Raw genomic sequence first — 27,071 nt, 5'->3', positions numbered from 1 at the left:
ATTTCTCTAATAATTAGTGTTGTTGAGCAGCTTTTCATGTGCTTCTTGGTCATCTGTATGTCTTCTTTGGAGAAATGTCTATTTAGGTCTTCTGCCCATTTTTTGATTGGGTTGTTTGTTTTTTTAATATTGAGCTGCATGAGCTGTTTATATATTTTGGAGATTAATCCTTTGTCCATTGATTCATTTGCAAATATTTTCTCCATTGTGAGGGTTGTCTTTTAGTCTTGTTTGTAGTTTCCTTTGCTTTGCAAAAGCTTTTAAGTTTCATTAGGTCCCCGAGCATTAGCAAATTTAACTTGACATAAAATGTGTACTTTAACTAAATGTTCTAAACTCATCCTGAATTTTATCTATCAAGTTTGACTGTCTGAGCACTCTTCTATCTATTGAAATACTGTCCTATTAACTATGCCCCTGTGGATATAGAAACAGTTATTACATAAATGGGTTTATCTTAGTGGGAGACACTCAGGGGAGCATTGGGAAACATGGAAAAGAGCTTTTCCAATCTGTGCTTAGTATTAACCAGGTAGTTTTGTAAGCCAAGAAGAGTTAAGTTTACTCTTTTTATTTTTGAATTTTTGAATTTTATTTTATTTATTTTTTTATGTAGCAGGTTTCCTCTTATTTAGAACCTCAAGCTAAATTTGAATTGCACTTTTAGAAGTAAAAGGCAACTACATTTTCCTTTCATAAAAATTTTAACTTCACCTGCCCTTAACATTCTGACATCTTTGAAGGACTGAATTTTTTTAAAAAATTATTTGTATCCATTCATCTGCTTGTGAGAAAACATAATAGAGAGGCAACTGGTATGGGAAGAGATCTATTACTTCAATAAGCTCATTCCATTAGTCAAATTTGTCAAAGAAAGGTGAACTAATATCTTTCTTTTTTATAATATTCCCTGCAAGAAAAAGTTGCTCATTTTATTCATGTTTGACATTTCATAGTAAAGGTAAAATTCATTTTTAATGAAAAATATTCCACAGGGTTATTAATTTAAAGAAATGCAGAAAGAGAGAACTGTCATTTAAAAAGAGAAACTCATGAATTAGAGAATTAGAGAAAGTACCCAGTCAAAATACAGCTCAGTGAAATTCTTTCTCCAGGATCCAGGCCAAGCAGTGGAAGTGACCCTTACCTGCACCCTGGATGGCATCTGTGTCATCTGTGCGTGAGCTGCTTTTGCATCAAAGCTTTGGTAACTTAAAGCAGTAACTCCTTGAGTTTATTACTTGTACCTTTTATTATACTTCTTATATTTAGACCATTTTTCTCACAAAATTGTAAACTACTTGAGGTCAAAGATTGTGAATAGGGTAATCATAGCATCTACAGTAGCATTTTATACTGTAATGTTCAAATAATTGGCAAGTGAGTGAATCAATATTGGAGCTCCTCCTATTTGCAAGAGGATTGAATATAGTTATCATTACATGCATTTACATTCCCCTAACATTAATAATATCTCTAAGAAAAGGTTAAAGAGGTTAGATTTTTTAAAATCTGTTGAAGAGAAGCTAATGCTATAAAAATCTTTAGCAGAGCCAGATTGTGAAGAAAATTGTAATGTAAATTTTCCCCTTGTTGGATTCATACCTCCCTCCCACCTTCTAGAACTTCAGGTTTTGCCTCTACCCCCACTCCCCAAGCTTTATTCTCCATGTAGCTTTTGGAGCTTAGAAATACCCACTCTTCTGTTGACCATGACATCTATCTTTTGGGGTGTTGTCGAGGTTTGAGGGGTCTAAGATATAAAACCCCTATGTCTATCTCATATTTACAACCAATTGAGAGATTAAAATATCCCTATTATTACTGATAAAGCTGATTGGAGGATATAGCTTGAAAGCTTTATCAAGTGGGCTTTCTAGTACTTTAGCCCTAAAACAGAAAGATTTACCATACAGGCACTGATCTGGCTGGGTAACCACAGCTCTCCCCTACGAGGGAAGAGCCTGCCCTGATAAATTCATTCCGCAGTAAATAAGCCTAAATGCTTCATCTCTGCAGGAAGGACAGTTTCTAAAGGGGAGAGGAAATGGCTACACTTCTGCTGACCTCACCAACCAGAGAGGTCATTCCTTTTCTGGGGAGAAGGAAGTGAAAGAGAGGAAAGTATTAGGACTATTAGGCTTATAGAAGTCCTTCCATTTGGATACCTAATAAGGGGAGAGTAACTATTCTCCCCTAATGAGTACAAATGGAATCACAGTACTTAATGATTTATAACATACGAGTATAAGATAAATGCACAAACTATATAACATTTATAACATGTACAACATTTATATGCATTTATAATAAATACTTTAATATATACATAAATATACTATATATGTACATAACACACATTTCTTTTAAAGTATAATACATATGTGACATATCACTTATGTATATTTACACTTTAAATGATTACCCCAATCTCTAACATAAATAGGAATTCCAGGAGAAGTGATTATGACCTGAAGGATTGCAGGCAACCTGAAGGAGATGCCATGGGACCATGAACATTTTTAGGGGTGACTTAGATCAGACCATAGGGAAAAGTGAGGATCATGGATTACCTGCATGAGAATCCGTTGGGGTACATATTCAGGTTGCAGATTTCTGAGCCCCACTTTAGATACTGAGCCATAGTTACCAGGTACGGGGGTGGGGTGTAAGGATTCACTCCAGGTGATTCACATGCACAGCATGGTTGGAAAGCCATTGTTAAAGTGGCAGCTGCCTAACCTTAAGGTATGCAGAGGGTTGTGACCAGCTTTTGTGATCCCTTGGTCTCCACTGAAAAGAGACATGGAAGGTGAAGTTCTTTAGACTGAGTGAAGACTCTTCTGACAATAAGGGTAACCAGGGAGATGGCTGCTTTGTAAGGGAATTATTGACAGTTCCAAGTGTGAAGCATTTCCTACCCAGAGATTTCTGGCACTTACACCCATACTACGACATATGCTCCATGTGGGAAGCAGGGCACCAACTAATATGCAGTCTGTCTGTATTGTTATGGGCCTCTGTGATGAATACCTACCCCCTCACCAATCCTCAGCCCCCTGCAGCCCTTATCTTGAAAGTCTCTCTGGCCCCTGGCCTCTAACCAAAGTCCCTCTTCCAATGATTATTTAAACAAAAATGGATAAAATATATGTGATTGGTTCTGTGAAAGTTGTAAACCATATATCATATAGATATTTTAAATTATACTTGTTTAGAGAGTTGATCAACTTGGTGCTTTTGAACATGCCATACAATGTTAAGTATTCTGAGGAAATATTGCTTTTGATGGAAAGTCAGACTCATCATTGATTTGAGGTTAAAGTTGCCTTTTCTGACAACCACTTGTAGTGTGAGGACAGCGTGTTATTTTTTTACAAGTGGCATGACTGCTGTTCTGTCTGCGACAACACAGGCCTTAAGATGGGGGGGATGAGTGACTCTTGGAGACTTTCCACCTTATGAGCTTGTGATCTACATAGACAAACTTGAGTAACCAGCTACTGAATTGATTTGCCATACAAGATAACTTTTGTGCATTAAAAGTCTGGAGATTTGACCTTCACTCTTGTTGTCAACTTGTGTAATATCAGTGTCTTACAGGGAGGCAAGTGTTAAAGAACTCCCTCTGCTAAACTCCAGGTCAAAACAAAAGGTAGAGGTGAAGACTAACTTGTGTAAGTCTGTTGATATATCCTTGGAAGGACATGTACTTTACACTCTCCCTGGTTACTTATCCCAATTTCCTTACTTTTCCATTCATTACACCTAAGAGTCTTTCAGATTCCAAAACAGATTTTGGATTGGGCATTCTGAAAGCTATGATATTTTACTGGATTTTTTTCAAAGTTTCTGATTCTCTCTGTCTTCCTTTATATCTATATATAGATTTAGATAGATAGATATAAATATATAGATATAGATATAGATCTATCTATATACTTTTTTTTACTTGATCTGATGTCAGAAAGTCCATTTGGCCATATTCTGAGACTTTGTGGTAATATGGAAAAAATTCATAGGCTAAGAATGAGAGAATCTATATTTAAACCATGGTAACATTTCTTACTTACTTCCTATCTTAGGTGACCACCTTAACCTCGTGTGCCTCAATTTGGTCATCTTTAAAATTGGAATAGTTATAATATCTGACACTTCTGTAGATCTTACAGTTTAGAAATCTATTTAAAATGCAATATCTTACGTATCCTTCAGGGTTCATATATCCATTTAATAAATGAGAAAACCAAGACCTACAAAAGCAACGTAACTTGTCAAGATCTCTCAATATTAAATCGTAAAGTAACAGTCCTTGAACCAAAACCCATCTTCAGAAAGTTTACTAATGTTTCCCTTATTTGAATATGTTCTACAGAGCCCAAGGAATTATTGGAAGAAGTTAAGTGAGGTATAGCAAAAAGGTTTTTAAAAAATCAATAGTTATACAAATGTTAAGTTAATATTTAATGTAGCAGGATTGTTTTTACTAATGAAACCCTTTATTTTTACTTTTCTCTTTAGTTCCCTGAGATCAGAAGAATTCAAAGCTGATATGGGATAAATTAATATAGAGGCAAAGCTTTGGATAGCAGTTTAAAGACTTGATTTTTTTATTTCTTGTGTTAACTAGCCATTCCAAACCAGGCTGAGGCTGTTCTTGGCTCTCGGATAAAGACTGCATTAACAGCTCCTAACTAAGCATGGGCACTCTGCAATCCGCTTTCTCTTCCCTGATAAGAGAGCTTTCTTTTTAAAAACCCTTGTCATGCAGCAAATTTCTAGTGACTTTTACACCTGTGCTGAGGAGAAACATTAGCCATTGTTAAAATGAATAAATGCCCATAATTGCTCACCCTGAAGCCATGTTTCGTACATGTGAGGAAGCAATTTCCTTGCAAATTGAGCCCTGCCATTCAATGTTTCTGCCCTTTTGACTTCTGATTTTGACCTCACATTTGAACCACTCTGTTTTTGTTGATTACAGGGTCCTAATACAGATATCCTATATATATCCTACTCTTCCTGGGTAGAAATCACAAGGGCTTTGCATTGCATTTTAGCTACGCGGGAAGATGACTGCTTAACTCCTCATCATGCTCCCCAGCAGGTGAAGTGCAGGTATACCACATAGTGTGTATACATCTTAAATATGCCCTACAAATTTGGTGAAAATTAGTCTATTTTTGCATGATGTGGTAAACAGATTATTTTACTTATGTAGATTTAGAAAAATAAAACTCTCAGCAAGTTTGTAAGTTCTACTCTTTTAAAGACATAGAGACTGTTATAGATTGAATGTTTGTGTCCCCCCAACCCCAGACTCATACGTTGAAATCCTAATCCCCAAGGTGGGACCTTTGGGACATAATTAGTTCATAAGGGGAGAGCCCTCATGAATGCGATTAGTTCACTTATAAAAGAGGCCTGAGAAACTCCCTCACCCTATTCCACCAGGGGAAGGCCAGAGAGAAGGCACTGTCTATGAAACAGAAAACAGATCCTTACTAGACACAGAATCTACCAGCACCTCAATCTCGGACTCCTCAGCCCCCAGAACTGTGAGAATTACATGAGCCATTCGGTTTATGGTATTTTTGTTACCACAGCCCAAACAGACTAAAACAGAGATCCACATCCAATCAACAAATATGTGTTGAATGACTACCGTGTGACAAATGTTGCAAGGGAATGAAAAATAATAATGGTATAAAAAACGTCTTTTGAGGATCAGTTTTATTCTGGAAATTGAACTGGTTAATTTAATTAACCAGGTTGGGGGTGGAGTCCAGTGGAAAAAAATCCCCAAATTTACTTCTCTGTAAATATAGGCAAGATAGTGAATTTGAGTGATAAAGGACCATCCTAGCCTCAGCAGTGAGGCCCAGCTGGAGGTTTGCATATAAAGGAAAGTTTATGTTTTGATACAGATTTCTGACCATTGCTTTGACAGAGGAAGCAGGGTATATTGGAATATTTTAATGCAGTGGTTTTCCACCCAGGCTGCACTCGAGAATCACTGTCATTCTGGGAGCTTTGAAAAAAAAGTGTGATGCTGGGCCTCACCCCTAGAGATTCCAATTTAAATTGGTTTGGAACAAGGCATAGATATATTTTTCTTTTAATTTTATTTTTTATGTTCCCTGAGTGATTATAATGTGAAGCCAGAGTTGAAAAACCACTCTTTTAGGTCAGTGATTTTAAAACCATGCACAAGAATCACTTGGGGGATATTGGTTAAAATTTAGATTCCTTGGGGTCTGCCCTCAAAGATTTTGATTTGGCTGGTCTGAAGTAGGACCCAAGACTCTATCCTAAATAGTTATAATTTGGATGCTTCTTGGAAAACACTTTGAGAAACACCACTTTTGAGCTTCAGGTGTTTGTAATCTGATTGGTTGTCTTGTGGAAACCAGACTAGATCTTCTAATTCACTAAAATGAGTATCTAAAGTCAACTTTCTTGGATAGCTAAGGGAGAAGAATGTAGTTATTTTTTCCTTAATCTTTTAAAAATTTCTTGCCCTTCCGACTCATCTATAAAATTAGGTGTTTGCTGTGCAAGAGTGTCTCCCCTCTTGGACATAGACTCAGTCTATAAAATCTTTAAGAGTTTCTGCTTTTGGAATTTATGAAAATTTAATTGAATTATTTTATTCACTTTATTAAGGATTTTTACTTATTAAAATATAATTATGTTAACTTACTTTAATTAAAATCTGATAATAAAACCTACAAGAAATGAAGATCTTTCAAGAACCTAAAATAAGTTGAACCATGTATTATAGGGTACGATGTATTCTTTTGCTACTTATGACATTAGCTAAACTAAAGTTTCTAAATATATTGTATGCTCTTCATGCCACTGGTTTCCAGATGTTATTTCATTTAATCCTACTAGGCCTTTGAGGAAGTTATTACCGTTCCATTGTATAATCCAGAAAACTGAGATCTGCAGAGGTTAAGACTAAGTGGATCCCAAAGGTTGTAACACTGATAAGCAGCAGAGATGGAATTTAAGGCCCTGGATCTCACTTGGAGGCTGGTGGTGTTTTCTTATACTAAACTGTCTTTAGCTACAGAAAAATCACAGACGATTTCTATAGAACTAACAATTTACAGAGCTTTTCATTTAAACCACTAATTCTATCTTTTTTTTTTGTATAGGTACGTATTAGAACAGAAATGTAGAGGCTATTTTAAAATGAAAGCAAAAAGCAAAACTATATTACTGTGTATCACCAGGGAAGAAGGATTAGATAGATAGTGAAATTTTTAGAGAATAATATCAACTTCTATTAGCCAAAAGTTTCTTTCTCATATTCTCTTCTTCTCTCTCTAGCAATACATTTAAAAAAGTCATTCAAAGTAAGCTGCAAATATCGCTTATGTGGATGGATTCTTCTCTCCATGCCTTATATTATCACTGGGTGGGGAGAGGGGACTCAGAGGTCCTACAAGATATCAGAAGAGATGCAAAAACTTTTACAATCTAAAATCTGGATGACTCAATCAATCTTAACTGAAAGTTGGTTTGGCATGTTCGGTTCATTAAAAGAATGAGCCATGGTATGCTAGTAGCTCACTATCTATAGGCAGCCTGTAGTACAGTTAGAAGGTCACTCTATCTGCAGTATCATGAGCTTTCCCCTGAATGCTTTTCTCCGCTCCTAATCTAGCCTATGGACAGGGCAGGTCCTTGCGTCAATCATCCTCTCATCTGAAAATATAATATAGTCTTTTTCCCCCTATATCTGAAGCGTTAAGTACCTCAGAAAAGTTCTAGAGGAATAAGGTACAAGCCACTTCGTCTGTAAATACACTTATTTTGCTGGGAAAATTCCATTATGAGCCTTCTTCACATAGTGATCTATAGAGTTTAAGATTATAATGCTTGCCCTTAAAAATGTGAGAAGGATGTCTTTTACATTTATAAGCATTTTCCTTTTTTTCATACTCAGTGAAATCAAGGCATATGTTTAAGTGACTTCTACTTAAAAATAAGATAGGTCTGGAAATTACCAGATTAAGTTTAGTTAAATAAGTAATAGAAGCCAGAAATGAAACTATTAAAGGTTTCCCATGAGTTCTTTGTTTTAAATTGCTGCATAGAGTTTATCAGTCTGTATTGCTCTAAAGAGACAGGGGAAGGCTTTATATGTTAGTGGATATTAATTTCATTCTTACTAAGGATTATCCAAAAGTGATTTCTTGACACTAAACAATCAGCTGTGTAACACAGAGTTGACTAAACTTAATTTCTACCACCATATTAAATATCTTTTATTTTATGCTTAGCTTGTCAAAATATATGAATAGCAAGGTGAGCTTAATAAAAATAAAGGAAGGAAATCAGAATGAGATTAAAGCATAGGGATGTTTTCCTTTTAGAGTTACATCTCTTACATGTCACATTCTTTGAACTAGCTTCACAGAATAGGAAGGCTTTTTCAGAATGGGATGAATGCAAGGGGCAAGTTTAAGTGTAATGTTAGAAAATCAGCAGGGGAACAAAATGGGGTAGGGGGCTGGTGAGCAAGAGGAGAGCAATAGATTAAAAAGTAGCTGGGGGCTTCCCTGGTGGCGCAGTGGTTGAGAGTCCGCTTGCCGATGCAGGGGACGCAGGTTCGTGCCCCGGTCCAGGAGGATCCCACATGGCGCGGAGCGGCTGGGCCCGTGAGCCATGGCCGCTGAGCCTGCGCGTCCGGAGCCTGTGCTCCGCAAAGGGAGAGGCCACAACAATGAGAGGCCCGCGTACCGCAAAAAAAAAAAAAAAAAAAAAAGTGGCTGGAACATGGCCACCTCTGTCTGACCACCTAGGCAAGAGATATGATGGTCATCATTATTATTGAGTTTATAAGATCAGATAAGACAAATACACACACACACACACACACACACACGCACACACACACCCAAGGTTGAACAATGGATGGATGGGAGGGGAGTAATAATAACAAAAGGTGTGTCCATCTATAGTCAAACGTATCCTCACAAATGCCTATATACATACCTTCTGTATATTGTGGCCACATTGTTGTTTGAAAGACAGACATTGATATCTTAGTCCATGTAATGATTCTATTACAGACTCCTATTTGACTTTCTTTCTTCTCCTATCAGTTTAACCAGACCTGACTTGTTTAAATGTGTAATTTCTAGGAATGAAAAGCAGCTTAGCTATTTATGGTCTGTTTGTCAAGAGAAAAGATTCTTAGCAGTACTGATTCAGATGTTAAAACATTCCCATCCCACCCCACCAAAAACACTACCTTACTTTGCTGAAAGGTTTACATTTGATTATGTTTTATGTTTATGGCCTATCGATAAAATACCATTAAAATACTGTTGTAAATCAAAGACAGTGTTCTACTGGCAATCCTTGAGCTACACAGCAAACTTTCCCTTCAATTCTTCAAACTCCCTGCAGGTTTATATCACAAAGAGTAACACTCAAATCCCGTGCCCTGGGTCTATAGGAACATAAATCTTTGTCTGCTTATAATGTTTGTGCAGAACCTTCTCACAGAAGTATTTCAATCTGCATGATGGTGCCATGATTGAAGCTGGCAGTCCTTTGGGATTTATAGTTTCAATGGGTCACAGAACTGCCTATCAAAAGTTTTCTCTGTTAAGGTGGTAAATGTTGATATTTAGTAGACAACATCTTAGACATCCTCCAACACACTGATATATAATTTCTTGTTTTTCAAATGATGCTAGTATTACTTTAGCACTACCCTCAAAACTTCCCCTCTAAGAACTCTTAAATACCCTGACACAAACCTCACACAAAAAGCCTTTGTCATTTGAACTAGAGGTTCTAAGTCTTGGTCCAACAAGCCTCAAAGAAATCTATTAAATTTCTGAAATAGGATTTTAAATGTTTCTTGTCTTGGGCAACGTGTATTCTTTTTTAAAAATATTTATTTATTTATTTTTGGTTGCGTTGGGTCTTAGTTGCGGCACATGGGTTCTCTTTGTTGAGGTATGCGGGATCTTTCATTGTGGCTTGCGGGCTTCTCTCTAGTTGTGGCATGTGGGTTTTCTTTCTCTAGTTGTGGCTCATGGGCCTCAAGGCACATGGGCTCTGTAGTTTGCAGCATGCTGGCTCTCTCATTTGTGGCATGCGGGCTTAGTTGCCCCGTGGCATGTGGGATCTTTAGTTCACCAACCAAGGATTGAACCCGTGTCCTCTGCATTGGAAGGCAGATTCTTTACCACTGCACCACCAGGGAAGACCCGCAATGTGTATTCTTGAGGGAGGTTTTATGTTTTATTAGCTTCCCAAAAAAGCATGTGACCTCACAAGAGATTGAACACTTCTTACAATTTAGTTAACAAGACATGCCATACACCACTGTCTTTGACTCTGTCACCATACTATAATTTGTACTGGAGAGAAAGTTTACCATTGACATTATTGATTTCCACAGATTAAGGATGACCCCTAAATATCTATATTGCCCTTAAAACCTACTTACAGATAAAGTTATCACAAGTCTCTCTAAATTCTTCTTGGAGTTTGTACTGCTCCCGGTCAAGTTACCCCCACTGCCTGGCATGCCCTACAGCCTCCCTACTTCTCTTCCTTTCAAGTACTTTAAGACACACCTAAAATTTTGCCATCTCTAAAAACGCTTCTAGAATCCCTCAGTCAGTTTCCCTCTTCCATAATGCACTTTGTGTGTGTGTGTGAGAATTCCTTCTATTAACGGCCTTTTATAGTTTGATTTGTATTGATGGCTGTATAGTCCTAAGTAGATTGCAAACTCCTGTAAGAGAGAGAGACCATATTTTATTCATCATTGTTCCCTCTATCAGGCACAGTGCCTGGCCCTCAACAGATACTTAGGAAATGCTTTCTGTTTAACTGTAGGATGAATTTTAAGTTGATACCAGATGTCCTAAGTATGATTGTAGGATTTGATAGGGAGATGAACGCAAACTATACGTTATCCATGGAATACTTACTTGGCAGGAGTATATTAGCATATGTAAATGATAGTGGGCAAGGTAAATTGAAGGAACCATAGTATGATATTTTAAAATATTTTCTCTTTCCTTTTTTATGAAGTGATAACACTTTCAGGCAATAATTCTGAGTCTCATTCACTCACATTGAGTTCTTTGTGGCCTCAGGAAAGCATAAATGTCCTGGGTTCTTAAATATTTTGCTATATACCCAAGTATGTTCAGTAACTCTTAGCAAGTAATAGCTGTTAATAATGAATATTGCATTTCCCAGCTCCCACTTAAAAAAATTTTTAAGTCATGCTTGGCAGGGATTTCTTTTACTTTTTCTTTTTTAGAACATATTTTCAGGAAGCCTGACTTCTCAACAATTAAGAATGCCATCTCTTGGGCTTCCCTGGTGGCGCAGTGGTTGCGCGTCCGCCTGCCGATGCAGGGGAACCGGGTTCGCGCCCCGGTCTGGGAAGATCCCACATGCCGCGGAGCGGCTGGGCCCGTGAGCCATGGCCGCTGGGCCTGCGCGTCCGGAGCCTGTGCTCCGCAACGGGAGAGGCTACAGCAGAGGGAGGCCCGCATACCCAAAAAAAAAAAAAAAAAAAAAAAAAAGAATGCCATCTCTTATTACTTGTCTCTTAACATAGAGCATCACTTTCATTCTATAACACTGAGTATTTTAATAATAGCTCATATTTATATAACACTGTATGGATTACATATGTACTTTTATATGTATCATCTAAGTTGATCCTCAGAACAACAGTGTGAAGTAGATAGAGTGGATTTTATTCTCATTTTCACAGATGAATAAACAGACTCAGACACTACTTACACTTATCCTCGGTAAGTGATTCCATGGGGTATAGAACCCAGGAATTCTAACTCCAGTGGCAGTCAGTATTCATTCTACTTTGTGCTACCTCTAAGGAACTAGAGATAATCTATTTATTCACTCAGTAGATACACCTTATACATTGTGCCAGATTCTGCATGTTCTAGGCACTCGGTGTACATCATTGAACAAAACAAACAAACAAACATCAAATCTTTGTTGAGATTAAATTCATGTTGGAAAAACAACAAATACAATAAACGAAATGTATAGTGTATTAGACGGTGATGATTAATGTGGAGGAAAATGAAGCAGGGAAAGGGATTAGTGCATTTTCATAGGGTTGCAATTGTACAGGGTAATTAGGCCTCATGAAAAATGACTCTTGAGGCAAGATAGAGAGAGGCTTATGGATATCCAGGGGGTATAAGCAGAGGAAACAGCAAGTGCAAAGGTCTGAAACAGGAGTTTTCTTAGCATGTCTGAGGGACAGAAAGCAGGCCAGTGAGGCTGGACTGTGGTGAACAAAAGAGAGGATAATGGGAGATAAGATCAAAAGGTACAGAGTCTTGGAGTCCACTGTAAGAACTTTGGTTTCTACTCTGAATAAGATGGGAAGCCATGGGAGAATTTTGAGTAGAAGACTAGTATGACATGCTGTATGTTTTAAAAGATTTGCTCTTGCTTCCATCTTATACACTGAGTATAGATTATGGGTTGGGGGAGGGGAAGCTGTAAAAATGCAGAATGAGAGACCAGTGAGGAGGCTATTGCACCAACCCAAGCATTGGGGGCTGCATTAGCTTGTTAGGGCTGCTTTAACAAAGCACCAAAAACTGGGTGGCTTAAAGCAGAAATTTATTGTCTCACGGTTCTGGAGACCCAAAGTCTGAAATCAAGGTGAAGGCAGGGCCATACTCTCTCTGACGGCTCTAGGGGAGAATCCTTCCTTGCCTTTCTACCTTCTGTTGAATCCTTGGCATTCCTTGGCTTGTAGATATATCACTTCAGTCACATGGCTGTCTTCTTCCTGTGAGTCTTCACATCTTTCCACTGTGCATATCTGTCTCTGAATTTCCCCTTTTTATGAGAACACCAGTCATGTTGGTTTATGGTTCATCCTAATGACCTCATTTTAACTTGATTACCTCAAGTAAAGGTAATATAAATAGTAAAGACTATTTCCACATGAAGTCACATTCTGAGATACTAGAGGTTAAAACTTATATATGTACATATATGTATTCAATTACTATATACATATATTTCAAAAGTATATACAGATATATATTTCAATTACTGGATAATTTAAATATATGTATATATATATACTTATACACGTATGCATATATACATTACATATATAATACCATAGTGACTATTATAATTGCTAATTAGTAGCTATGATTATTTTTGTTCTTAAAATTATTATTATGATCAGATGATCACAGTAGCAACACTGCTTGCAAGGAAACAAGCCTGTGTTTCCTTGGGTGATGCAAGAGGAAAACAGTATCCCTGCAATTGAGGAACATCAGACATCAGATCCCTCTCTTCAGTTCAAGGGGTCCCTAGGGTAGCTCACATGGTCCTAAGTAGTCTTGCCTCACTGTTCTCCACTGCTTGCTCTGCCCTGTAACTGGGATCACTATCATTCCTGAGCCTACCCAAGTCACTTCCTAACTACAGATGCAGCTCCATCATTCTTGTCACCTCTTTATGTCACCAAAATTGATTATATCAATTCTCCCCGTTGACCCTACAAGTCCTTGTGCTACAAAATCCTTCTCCCACTTTCCAAACTGAATATCATTAAGCTATGTTTCCAGCAAGATCTCTAATAGGGTCACAGGTATAGTGATTGGCTATCAGCTTTCACACATGTTGACATGATATCTTCCTTGGTCTTGAGCCATATAAATCCAGCCTGGTGTGCTCCAAGGACTTGTCTGCACTTGCCTTAATTTCGAGTGAATACATAGTGTAGGACCTTACACTGGTGTATGGCTGCTGTATACAATATATCAATTTATGGCTTAGAAAAACTTTCCTATAATATATCAGAATACTAGGTTTTTCATGGATATCCAAAATGTTTCAATATTCATTTTCTAAGTAGTGACATTGATGTTAAGGAGTAACAAGAAGCTTGCTATTACTAATAATTACTCTTAGTTTACAAAAATTTATGTTAAATATTTGCTTTAATTTAGGTAACTGTGCTATTCAGTGTTAAAAGATGACCAAGTCATGTTCCCTGCCTTAGAGCATTTCACGTTTAATGAGGTAGAGAGAGATGCTAACAGATAATTTCAGTATACTATTTTAAATTCTCTGAGATATTTTATGGTGTTCTGGGAGCCCAACTGTAGACACTTAGCAGCAGGAGGACAGTGGGAAGGGCATAATGCCAGCAGAGGAGGAGTTTCTTGGAAAATAACTGTGCTTAGGCTAAAACACTAAGGACACAATTGAACAACACGGTCAAGAGCAGTTTGGTAAGAGTGACAGATTTCAAAAGGCATGGAGGCATAAAATTTTATGACTTGAACTAGAAATGATAAGCAGTTTGGTATTAATAACACGTAAAGCAGAAGGCATGATAATTCTAGCTGCCGAGACTGAGGGTATAAGTAAGGGTCAGGACAGGAAGAAAGCACTTGTTTGATTTGAAAGAGCTCAAACTACAGCCATTCAAGGGTTCTAAACATTGGAGTGGCATGGTCAGATTTTTCACTTCAGAATTTCTCTCTGGTGGAAGCATGAACAGTAATTTTCAATGAATTGTGACTGGAAGATGTTATGGTGGGCAGTGGGGAAGAGAGAGGAGTCGAGGATGAGTCAGACTTCTGACTGAATAAGTGGAGCCATCAGACTAGAGGAAAATAGAAGAAGGAGCAGTTCTGAGGCATTTAGTGTAAGGACAAAGATTATAGTATTGGCCATGCTGCACTTGAAGTATCATCGGAATGTATAGATATTTGTGTCTAACATGTGAATAGCTGGATTTGGACCATGTTGGGTATGCTTGATGTCTTGAGAGTGGAGGGATTAACATAGGAAAAGCATATAATGTTAAAAGGGCATTGGGCCAAGAACTGAACACCAGTGTTTGAAGGGATAATAGTAGGAGGAACCCATGAATGAGACATGAAAGGAGAGCAAAGAGAGTATCATGGGTCTAAATCTAAGGAAGTTAATTTACTAAAAGAATGGAGTGGTAAGCAGTATAAAGTGAAGAAAAAATGTCCAGTAAGATATGGACCAAAGAATGATCATTGGATTTGTCTATGTAGAAACCAGTAATAGTTGACCAGACAGAAACAAAATAGGTTTAGTGTAGGGATGGTGGGACAAAAGCTAAGTTGTGTGAGTTGATGGCTGAATACGAAGCGTGTAAGTAGTATCTATATAAACTATTATTTCAAGGAAATTATATCCAACTGGGCCGTAGCAGGAGACAAATGACAGACTCTTATTGGATAATTTGAGGAGGGCTAATAAAAGGCTTACATACGAAGTGTGGGCAGCCCTCATGGTTTCTCTACATAAGGGATAGTGCTACCCATGGGCTACTTACAGCACACCATTATCATCTATTGACCTAACTGAGATAGGAGAAAGGAGAGAGAGGGGGAGAAGGGCAGAAAGAGAGAGAGAGAGAGAGAGAGAGAGAGAGAACCTGTATCAAAAAAGTTGCCTGTTAGGAGCTATGACCTTTAACCAAGGAATTAAACCAGACCATGGAGACACCCCAAGGAGGAGCTGGGATGATAAAATCCTCACTTTCCTTCCTTCCTTAAATCTCCTTCTAGTGCTTCCCATTGACCAAACCCAATTGAAAGCAAGGCAAAAAGTAGGCCCATTGATGTAATCATACAGGCCAGCATCCAGTGGCCTGGAGGTTGAGAAGGGTGGGGAGTGAATCTGGAGGGGTAAATGGAATATCGTCAGTACAAAATTAGTTTGAGTAGAGCAATAAGAAGATACAGAATTAACTAAAGTGGCTGCAAAGTCAAATGAAGAGGTTGAGTTTTATGAATTTTTTTTCCCGCTATAACAGCATGGGTGAGAAATAAAAGCTGAGGTAAAAAGTCAACAGAAAAGAAGTTCACATTATTGGAGAATTTAAGGATAATTGATAGAGAAAAGTCCTGGAGGATTCAGATGACAGATAAAGAGTCAAAGTGAAGGGGTGGCTTTAAACAGAAGGACGAACATCTCGTTTTCTCAGATTGGCAAGAAGGAGAGGCAGAAGCCTGGTTTTATTGAATCTTTAGTAAGGGCGAGAGGTAAGAAATTGAGAGAACTGTTGATAGAGAAGGTATGATCCTCTGCTGGGCATGAGAGGGTGGAATATCTGGGTGGATATGGGGAGAGTTAAGTATCTTTTATTTTTTTTAACTTTTAAAATATTTATTTGTTTATTTATTTATTTTAGTTTTGACTGCTTCGTGTCTTAGTTGCAGCAATCAGGATCTTTCGTTGCGGCATGGGCTTCTCTCTAGTTGTGGCTTGTGTGCTCAGTAGTTGTGGAGTGTGGGCTTCATTGCCCCATGTCAGGTGGGATCTTAGTTCCCTGACCAGGGATCAAACCCGAGTCCCCAGCGTTGGAAGGCAGATTCACTGGACCACCAGGGAAGTCCCAAGAGTTATATATCTTTTAAATAGACACTGTGGGGAGCAGAAGAAGGAATTGACCAAGACAGGACATGCCCAATGAAAGCCTGGTTAATGTTGGAGATCCTGAGCTATAACATGTGCCCTATATGTATGACTGAGGGATTTTTCTTATCAGTGGTATATGCACAGCAGCCTGACTGTGTAATGCAAGGCCGGTTAAAGGGATGATTCAGGATACTGGTTTTATCAGATTAGTTTGGTAGTAGGGCAGGACCAAAGGAAATGAGGCCATTGGTGGTATTCCCTCAAAACCCATTTTATACAACTGAGATCATTTTATTTTCTCCATCTTCTTTTGGGTGCTATTTTAAAAGTATATGTGCAACATATATACTTAAACCCATGATAATCATGGTGTTCTTGGAAATATTTCACAAAATTTAGATAAAATTCCTACAAGTATCATAATTAGCATTATCATGCTCAGCACAACAAGTTTTTTTCTGAAGGTTAAAGCAAGTGTCACATAGGGCAGATAAATATAGTCCAGGTTCAAATTTTAGTAAACACTTGTGCTATATTTATGTATCTACGATGCATGTGGAAGCCATCAGTGGTATTTGCTAAATCCATGCAACTTGTAGCTAACAAATTAATATCATATCTCAAAAAAGAGAACTATATTGAATTATTGCAATATTTGCTCTTCATTTCTTTTGTTTTTTTAATCAATATGTTTAGTATTTAAAAATGATCAGTTATTATATTTAAATTCTAAAAATGTTAGTTTTTACCAATAAAGTCAATGGAAAAATGATATTGTTAGAAAAGAGTGTCACATGCTACGGCTACCCCCACCCAAATCTATACTTATTGTTTGGAATATAATTAAATATCACCCAGTTGTATATTGGCCTCTGTAGTTTTACTCTACCAGTTTTTAATATGTGTGTCCTTGTGTCAGGGATGAAATCTGCCTATCAGTAAAAACAGATTTTAATTGTATATAATGTACATAATGTCAACAGAAATAAAGATTTCTGTGAGTCTATTATGTTCTCAGATTCATTTAACTAATAAACATTTCCATGTGGTTGTTCTTCATTCGATGTGGAAGGAGGTTTCTTCATTCTGTTAATATTAAACAAGATGAAATAACTTGGAGAGATTTCTTTCTATATAGTGAAGAGTAACAAAGGGAAAATAAAGAGGAGGGATGTGTCATGTAAATTGGTTACTATGCCACTGATTGTAGTAGTTGATCCATGGTGGACATTACTACTGTAAAGTTATGGATTTTGCTCTCTTGCAACCATTTCCCCCATAACTATCAAAGGATGTAAGATAATCTTATCTATAGAATCACTAATTCTAAGGCAATGCTGGAAATTAAATAACTGTACTCTAGTAGCTATTTTATTTTGGCTTTTTAAAAATAAGGATCAGAATATAATACTTTATCCATATGTTTCTTGTCCTTGCATGCAGTCTATTAAGTCCAAAAACTATATTTTTATTTAAAAGTATAAAAAGTAATTCCTAGAATAAGTTTGTATTCTTGCAAAGTCTGAAAAGAAACAAAGAGCTGGTTTGCTTGCAAAATGTAGATTATTTTAACTTACTCTTTGACATCAACAAAATAGTATTTATATGACAATATTTAAATCAAACTGAAAATTCACAGAAAATCTGTTAGTTTCTTTGTAAAGGAAATGCCAGCTACTAAAATTAATAACCTCCCAAATTTCAGTATCATAATAAAATTTTAATTGTCATTTATGTAAAAATCCAAAGGAAGTGATTGGTGGGTAGTCTTCCACTGGGTGATTCAGGGACCCAGAATTTTTCCATCGTTTGACTCCATCATTCCTTAGATGCACTGGCCTTTCACTTCTAGCTGACAACAAGAGTGGATCCTGCATGGAAATTATACTAGGCTAGGCCTGGACATGATGCACATCATTTCTGTACACGTTCCCTTAGCTAGAGCTGTCATGTGGTAACTTCTAAGTGAGGCAAGAAAATGTCAGCTAGCCTTGTGCAAGGGAAAAATAGGAAACAGGTGATAAATTAGTAATCTACCGTGGAGATTGACTATATGCCTTATCCTTCTTCCTGCACCTAGAACACAGAGTAGACAATAGCAAGTCTCATCTAGCTCAAAGTCTGGGATATCCATACAATGTGCAATCCTGTTTCTCAGGTTTGAATGTCAAGAGTTTGTTTTGAGCCATGTTGAGGCTGAGGTGCCTATTGGCTATCTAAGTGGAGAGGTTGAGCGAGTAGCTGGGTATATGTGGTGTCCATATGTTCCGCTTTGCCCAGGGCAGTACTGATTTATGCCTATCTTGGAATAATTATTAATAGGACCTTCTCTGTCTAAAATGTATTCAGTTTAGATGATATGTTATATGGATATAAAAGCTTGAAGTTTAGACTGTGACTACATAAAATTTTTGGTTATTCTTTGAGGTATAGCTGTCATTTAAAATTGTGGACCCTCAGGTACTCTGACATTTAGAAATCAGGAAGAAGAGGAGGATTCAGATAAGGTGACTAAGGCTAGTCACTGGCCAGTGACTAGGAAGTGAACCAGGAGAGTGTGGATGTCACATGACGTGCAGAAAAAGTAGAAATAATGACTGCTCTCACAGATCTCACAGTCTTCTGAAAAGAATGAAAATTTTAAAAAGTAAATTAAATTACATTTCTAGATTAACCTTCCATCTCTTAGTCCCAGGAAACTTTGACTCCAGGAATAGAGAATAAATCAAGGTTCTTTTAATGCACCATGATCTTAGTTTTCTGCATGTTCTACCAGCTGTGTCCTCTGCCTACACTTCCTTTCATCCTTTATCCCTTTGGTGAATTCCTACTCATGATTCAAGGTCCTGCTCAAAAGTTTAGGAAGCTTTCCCCAAATCCCCACACCAGGCAACATTAGTGACTTCACACAGTTGACTATCATTAGTTACTCCTTCCTCCCAAGATCTATCCCAAGCAAGCTTATTTTATTCATCATTATATCCTCAACTCCTACAAGCCTATCATGCACACAATGAAGGCTCCTATAAATCTTTGATGAATTATAATACACTGAGTTATCTCATTGCATTGTAGTAACATGCTAATGAGAGGATCTACTCCTACTACACTGAGAATCCTTGGGAATGGAACAAGCTCTTATTTATTATTTAAGTAAACTTTTAACTGATAAATAACTCATATATAGCAATGTGTATAAACCATAAGTGTACTGCTTAATAGATTTTTACAAACTGAACACATCCATGTAACCAAAACCTAGCTTGAGAAACAGAACAGGAAGCATGTCAGAACATTTCCTGCTTCATTACATTCACGATGACCCACAACCAAGATTTAACTACTGTGCTGACTTTTAACACTTATTTATTTATTTAATTGAATGTTACATTCTTTAAATTCTATAGTGCTTTACAATTTTCAATAGTTGCACAAGCATGATTTCATATAATCCCATAGTAATCCATTTTTTCCCTCTACCCCTATATTGCTCCTCCCCTTTCCCTCCCCCCACTGGTAACCACTAGTTTGTTCTCTGTAAGTCATCTTCTTTTTTGTTTTATTCACTGGTTTGTTGTATTTTCTAGATCACATATAAGTGATATCATACAGTATTTGTCTTTCTCTGTCTGACTTGTTTCACTTATCATAATGCCCTCCAAGTCCATCCATGTTACTGCAAATGGCAAAATTTCATTCTTTTTTTATGACTGAGTGGTATTCCATTGTATATAAACACCACATCTTCTTTATCCATTCATCTGTTGATGGACACTTAGATTGTTTTCATGTCTTGGCAATTGTAAATAATGCTGCTGTGAACATTGGGGTGCATGTATCTTTTCAAATTAGTTTTTTTTTTTTTTCCTGTGTATATACCTAGGAGTGGAACTGCTGGGTCATATGGTAGTTCTATTTAGGTTTTTGAGAAACCTCCATACTGTTTTCCACAGTGGCTGCACCCATTTACATTCCCACCAACAGTGTACAAAGGGTTCCTTTTCTCCACATCCTCACCAACACTTGTATTTGTGGTCTTTTTGATGATAGCCATTCTGACAGGTGTGAGGTGCTATCTCATTGTGGTTTTGATTTGTATTTCTCTGATGATTAGTGATATTAGTGATTTTCATGTGCCTGTTGCCATCTGTATATATTATTTGGAAAAATGTCTATTTAGGTTTTCTGCCCATTTTTAATTAGGTTTTTCTTTGATATTGAGTTGTATGAGCTGTTTATATACGTCGGATACTAACCCCTTATTGGTCATATTATTTGCAAATATCTTCTCCCATTCAGCAGGTTGTCTTTTCGTTTTGTTGATGGTTTCCTTTTCTGTGCAAAAGCTTTTAAGTTTAATTAGGTTCCATTTGTTTATTTTTGCCTCTGTTTCCTTTGCTTTCAGAGATGGAGCCAAAAAGCACTGCTGCAATTTATGTCAAAGAGTGTTCTGCTTATGCTTTCCTCTAGGAATTTTATAGTATCTGGTCTTAATCCATTTAGGTCTTTAAATCCATTTTGAGTTTATTTTTGTGCATGGTGTTAGAGAATGTTCTAATTTTATTCTTTTACATGTAGCTGTCCAGTTTCCCCAGCACTATTTATTGAAGAGACTGTCTCTTCTCCATTATTTATTCTTGCCTCTTTTGTCATATATTAATTAAATGTAAGTGTGTCAGTTTATTTCTGGGCTCTCTATTCTGTTCCACTGCTCTATGTGTCTGTTTTTGTGCCAGTACCATACTTTTTTGATGACTGTAGCTTTATAGTATAGTCTGAAGTCAGGGAGCATGATTCCTTCAGCTCTGTTCTTTCTCAAGATTGTTTTGGCTATTCAGGGTCTTTTGTGTTTCTATACAATTTTTAAAATTATTTGTTCTAGTTCTGTGAAAAATTCCATTGGTATTTTGATAGGAATTGCATTGAATCTGTAGATTGCCTTTGGTAGTATTGTCATTTTAACAATATTAAGTCTTCCAGTCCAAGAACATTGTGTATCTTTCCATCTGTTTGTGTCGTCTTCAATTTCTTTCATCAGTGTCTTATAGTTTTCTGAGTACAGGTCTTTTACCTCCCTAGGTAGGTTTATTCCTAGGTATTTTATTCTTTTTGATGCAATGATAAATGGGATTGTTTTCTTATTTTCTCTTTCTGATAGTTTGTTGTTAGTGTATATAAATGCATCAGATTTCTGTATATTAATTTTTGTCCTGCAAATTTACCAAATTCATTAATGAGCTCTAATAGTTTTCTGGTATCATCTTTAAGATTTTCTATGTATAGCATCATGTCATCTGCAAACAGTGACAGTTTTACTTCTTCCTGTCCAGTTTGGATTCCTTTTTCTTCTCTGATTGCTGTGGTTAGGACTTCCAAAACTTGACTAAAAGTGGCAAGAGTAGACATCCTCGTCTTGTTCCAGATCTTAGAGAAAATGCTTTCAGCTTTGCACCGTTGAGTAAGCTGTGGGTTTGTCATATATGGCCTTTATTATGTTGAGGTAGATTCCCTCTATGCCCACTTCCTAGATAGTTTTTATCATAAATGTATGTTGAACTTTATCAAAAGCTTTATTGCTTTATCTGCATCTATTGTGATGATCATATGGTTTTTATACTTCAGTTTGTTAATGCGGTGTATCACATTGACTAATTTGTAGGTATTGAAAAATCCTTGCATCCCTGGGATAAATCCCACTTGATCATGGTGTATGATCCTTTTAATGTATTGTTGGATTTGGTTTCCTAATATTTTGTTGAGGATTTTTACATCTATGTTCATCAGTGGTATTGGCCTGTAATTTTCTTTCTTTTTTTTTTCGTGATATATTTTTCTGGCTTTGGTGTCAGGGTGATGCTTGCCTCATAGAATGAGTTTAGAAGTGTTCCTTCCTCTGCAGTTTTTTGGAATAGTTTCAGAAGGATAGGTCTTAACTCTTCTCTAAATATTTAGTAGAATTCATCTATGAAGTCATCTGGTTTGGACTTTTGTTTGTTGGAAGTTTTAAAATTACTGATTCAATTTCATTACTGGTAATTGGTCTGTTCATATTTTCCATTTCTTCCTAGTTCAGTCTTGGGAGATTGTACCTTTCTAAGAATTTGTCCATTTCTTTTAGGTTGTCCATTTTATTGGCATGTAATTGTTCATAGCAGTCTCTTACAATTCTTTGTATTTGCGTGGTGTCAGTGGTTGTAACTTCTCAAGTTAAATCTCAAGAGTTAGCTATTGTTCTGACTTTTAGCACTTTAGTTTCATGTCTTTTTGATTTTTAGAGTTATATAAATGGAATTACACATTACGTACTCATTTGTATCTGGTTTCTTTCACTCAATATTATTTTGTAGGAGTCATTCATGTTGCTTATAGTTGTGGTTCATTGATATTCATTGTAGAGTTTTCTATTAAATGAATATACTTCAACTTATCTGTTCTAGTCTTGATGGACATTTGGGTTTCCAGTTAGGGTTATTATGAACTATATTGCTACAGACATCCTTGTGCATGCCTTTTTATTTACATTTGTACAAATTTTTTTTTGGAGGGCGTATATACCTAGGAGTGAAATTTCTAAGTATAGAGTATATTTATCCTTAGCTTTAGTAGATACTCATCAAACAATTTTTACAAATGGTTGTATGAATTTGTACACTCACCAGCAGTTTATGAGAATTCAGTTTTTCTACATCCTCACCAATACTTGTTTTCTTTATCATTTTAGCCATTCTGGTAAGTGTGTAAGGGAAATACACTGTGGTTTTAAATTGTACTGCCTTGATGCCTATTTAAGATGAGCACTATTCCATATAATTGATAACCATTTATATAACTTTGTCTTGGTAAGATGCTCATTTATCTATTGGAGTTGTCTGTCTTTATTCTTAATGATTTGTAACAGTTCTTCATATATTTTGCATATGAGTCCTCTATTGGATATAGCTATTGAATTTATCTCCTTTAACTCTGATTGTCTTTTGATTCTCTTCATGGTATTTCTCAAAGAACAAAAAGCCTTAATTTTAATGTAGTTAGTTCATTTATTCTTTTTACCCCTTTATGATTCCCACTTTTTGTTTGCTGTTTAAGAAATCTTTTCTTATCCCAAGGTATTGAGATTTTCTCCTATTTTTTCTTTTAAGAGCTTTATGGGTTTTGCTCTCCTCATTTGGATCTGTAGTCTATCTCAAGTTGATTTTTGTGTGTAGTGTGAGTTAAAGGGCAATATATATATTTTTCAGATAGTCCGTTTATCATATACCTATATTGAAAACATCACTTTCCCCAGTTTACTGCACCATTACCTTCATCATAATTTAGTGTCCAAATATGTATGGGTCTATTTCTGGACAGTCTATTCTGTTCATTTGCATATTTGTCTATTCATGTGTTCCTATAGAATGAATAATTGTGTTCCCTCAAAATTCATATGTTAAAACTTAATCCCCAATGTGATGGTATTTGAAAGAGAGGCCTTTGGAAAGTGATTAAGTCATGTGAGTAGAGCCCTCATGAATGGGACTAGAACCCTTATAAAAGAGGCGCCAGAGAGCTTCCTTCTCCCTTCATTGAAAAGAGAACCCTGTATGAACCAGGAAGTGGGAACTCACCAGATACCAAATCTGCCAGTGTCTTGATCTTGGACTTCCCAGCCTCTGGAACTGCAAGAAATAAATTTCTGATGCTTATAAGCTACCCAGTCTTTAGTATTCTGTTGTGGCAGCCTGATAGGACTAAGACATGTGCTATACCACATTATGTTAATTACTATAGTTTTTAATAGGAAAATATGGGCAGTATAAGTCTTCTAGTATTTTTCCTATTAGTTTTGCTTTGGCTATTGTGTGCATTTTACATTTCTATATAAATTGTAAAATTAGCTTGTTGATTTCTTCAAAATATCCTGCTAGGATTTTGATTTGTATTATAACAAATCTGTGAATCAATTAAGGGAGAGTTTCTTCCATCTTAGCAATAGTCATTGTTCCAAACCATACACATGGTATGTCCCTACATTTATTTAAGTCACTTATTTTTGCATTCCCTATGCATAATATGTGCCTGGAACTCAGCTGACCCTCAAAAACATAAACTCTCATACTCCCTCTCCTTCCACTCTTACGTCCTCAATCAACTATGATCTCCCATATTTTCGCCTTTTATACCACGTGATTCTCAACTAAAAATACTTAGTTTACTCCTCAGAGATTATCTTTCATTCAGATCCAAAATTCTCTGAAGTATTAACTGGGCTATATAATCTGTGCTCTCTAAGAAAACAAGGCAAAGACTCTTCTCAAGTTAGTACCTTTGTTATTTTACCTATGTTAGTAGGAGACAGTACCTCCTATCACAGTAATATATATGGAATATGAGGCCCTTCCACACAAGGATGACACAACTAGCTAATAATAAATAGAAAATGATAGTGGCAGACCTATCTTGACTGTACAAACATACTTCCAAATAGAATAAATCACAGATACATGTTTTACTTAACAAATATTAGATTTGGTACCAATATGTGAATTTATTTATATACGAAGCTTCAAGTGAAGTTATCATATATTCTAATGCCATCTAATACAGATAATTTTTCAAAATTTGTGCCCCAGTAATGTGCAGAGCCTAGATCTCTTTAACCAGACCTTCCAATGATGACAGCTCAAACTTCACTTCCATGGGCCTCTGCTGGCTTTACAGTATGTGTATGTGCATGCATGTTGGTGGGCAAGTGTACTGGCACATCTCAATCACTTAATCAATAAACAACTCTATTCTTTTTAAAACTGTAGTTTCCAACTCCTGACAATTGCAGCACTAAAGAAACAGCCACATAACTTCTCATACTCTGCTTTGACTAGAATAACTAATTACAGTTTAGCACTGTAGGGACAAAGTTATTAGCTAATACTCAGCTCTAGACACTGCAATTCAATTACTGGCCTACAATCTTTAGAAGCACAAACCTTGGTCATTAGCAGCAAACTTTCATCTTATCTCAGCACAGCATGTAAGCAGTTGCCTCCGGAAGAAGCAGAATCAAAACACAAATAAGAGCAGCACATGTATGTATTCTAGATCTATAATTGATACTGAGGGTCACAGAAGCCTCAGCAGGGCAGTGTTCGATGCAAAGAATTTTGAAACTTTGAAAATGAGTCAAGTGTGCTATTTTCTAGCAAGAAGTTATGTTAGGAATAATTTAAAGAGTATAAAGTAGATTGTCTGTCTTATTTCATAAATTTGAAGATAGAGCTGAAAAGAACTAAGCCTAGCGCTGTAATAACTATTTAAATAAAGAAACTAAAGTCCAAAAAGATTATGGGACTTGCATACAAGGTCACATAGCTAATTAGATCCCTGGCTAGGACTAGAACTCCAATCTCCAAATGACCCATCATTACTGTTTCCATCGCACCCTCTAAACATCAAGTCTCCTGCAAAGGACATTTTCAAGTTGGAAAGAGGCACTTATCACCAATTCTGTTCCTAGAAGACTTTTACTAAGTTAAACATAAAATAGTGTATAATATGGTACACTACTTTTCAGTCTGCGAAAGGCAGGGATAGATGGTCTCCTTTGCATTATCTAAATGTATTGAACAAATTATTCAAATGGAATAGTGTAGAGATGTTCCAAAGAGGCAGGGTGAAATCACTTGCATATGTAATTTAGCTTTTATGGAAAGTTCAAAAATCCAAGTGGTGAATGAAAGAGGAGCGATTTCTACACAAGAACTTGGTTATTTTGCAATCAACAAATACTTACAGACCCATTCTCAATTCAGCTGGGTGAATTCATGCTATATTTATGCCACTCATTAGATTCAACATAAGCAGTTGATGTCTGTTTGACATGGAATAGCTAAATCATCCTGATAAAATAGAGAATTGTTTACTTTAAATAGATATTTAAGTACACCTGATGTTTAGAAGGGCTGAGTGGCTTGGTCAAGTTTATACAGTTAGTCATTGTCAGAGGTAGTATCCAAACCCTTGCCTCCTAACTCTCAGAGATTTTTTTTTTTTTTTTTTTGCCACAGAATTTTAATCTAGAAATCAGAGATACCCATGGGGGAAATGGAGAGTGGACTTAGATACCAGAAAATAAGAGTACTGAATCCCACTGTGAATGACTGGCTGTCCATCCAAATGCCTGTTAACTTGACTCCTCTGAGTTTCAGCTATCAAATTCCACAAAATAAAGAAATACCCAAGAATTATTTTATTTTATGTAAATTTGATTCCAAGTGTAAAAGATTAAAACAGTATTATATTATCTAGACTAGATATACATTTCTAAATCTTTCTAGAGGTTAATACTCCAATAGAGATAATTATTTACCTACTCAATCTGTATTTCCCAACAGCGAAGAATTTGTGTGTGTGATATTAACTAAAAGCTGCCTCATTCTTTTAGCATCAAATGCAAAAATTAACACATATTTAAATAAATGTACTAGAGGGCTTCCCTGGTGGCGCAGTGGTTGCGCGTCCGCCTGCCGATGCAGGGGAACTGGGTTCGCGCCCCGGTCGGGGAGGATTCCACATGCCGCGGAGCGGCTGGGCCCGTGAGCCATGGCCGCTGAGCCTGCGCGTCCGGA

At 36.7% G+C, this 27,071-nt stretch overlaps 1 protein-coding gene across 1 annotated transcript in view; it reads left to right on the top strand.

Moving 5' to 3' along the window:
• The window catches only part of KCNH5 (potassium voltage-gated channel subfamily H member 5), a 346,085-nt gene that overhangs the window by 302,023 nt on the left and 16,991 nt on the right, over positions 1-27,071 (top strand). The gene's annotated exons all lie outside the window — the stretch shown is intronic.

Source organism: Physeter macrocephalus, chromosome 11 (assembly GCF_002837175.3).
Source record: "Physeter macrocephalus isolate SW-GA chromosome 11, ASM283717v5, whole genome shotgun sequence".
Lineage (NCBI taxonomy): Eukaryota > Metazoa > Chordata > Mammalia > Artiodactyla > Physeteridae > Physeter > Physeter macrocephalus.
The sequence above is the reverse complement of the archived record's forward strand: the minus strand, read 5'-3'. Positions and strand labels throughout refer to the sequence as shown.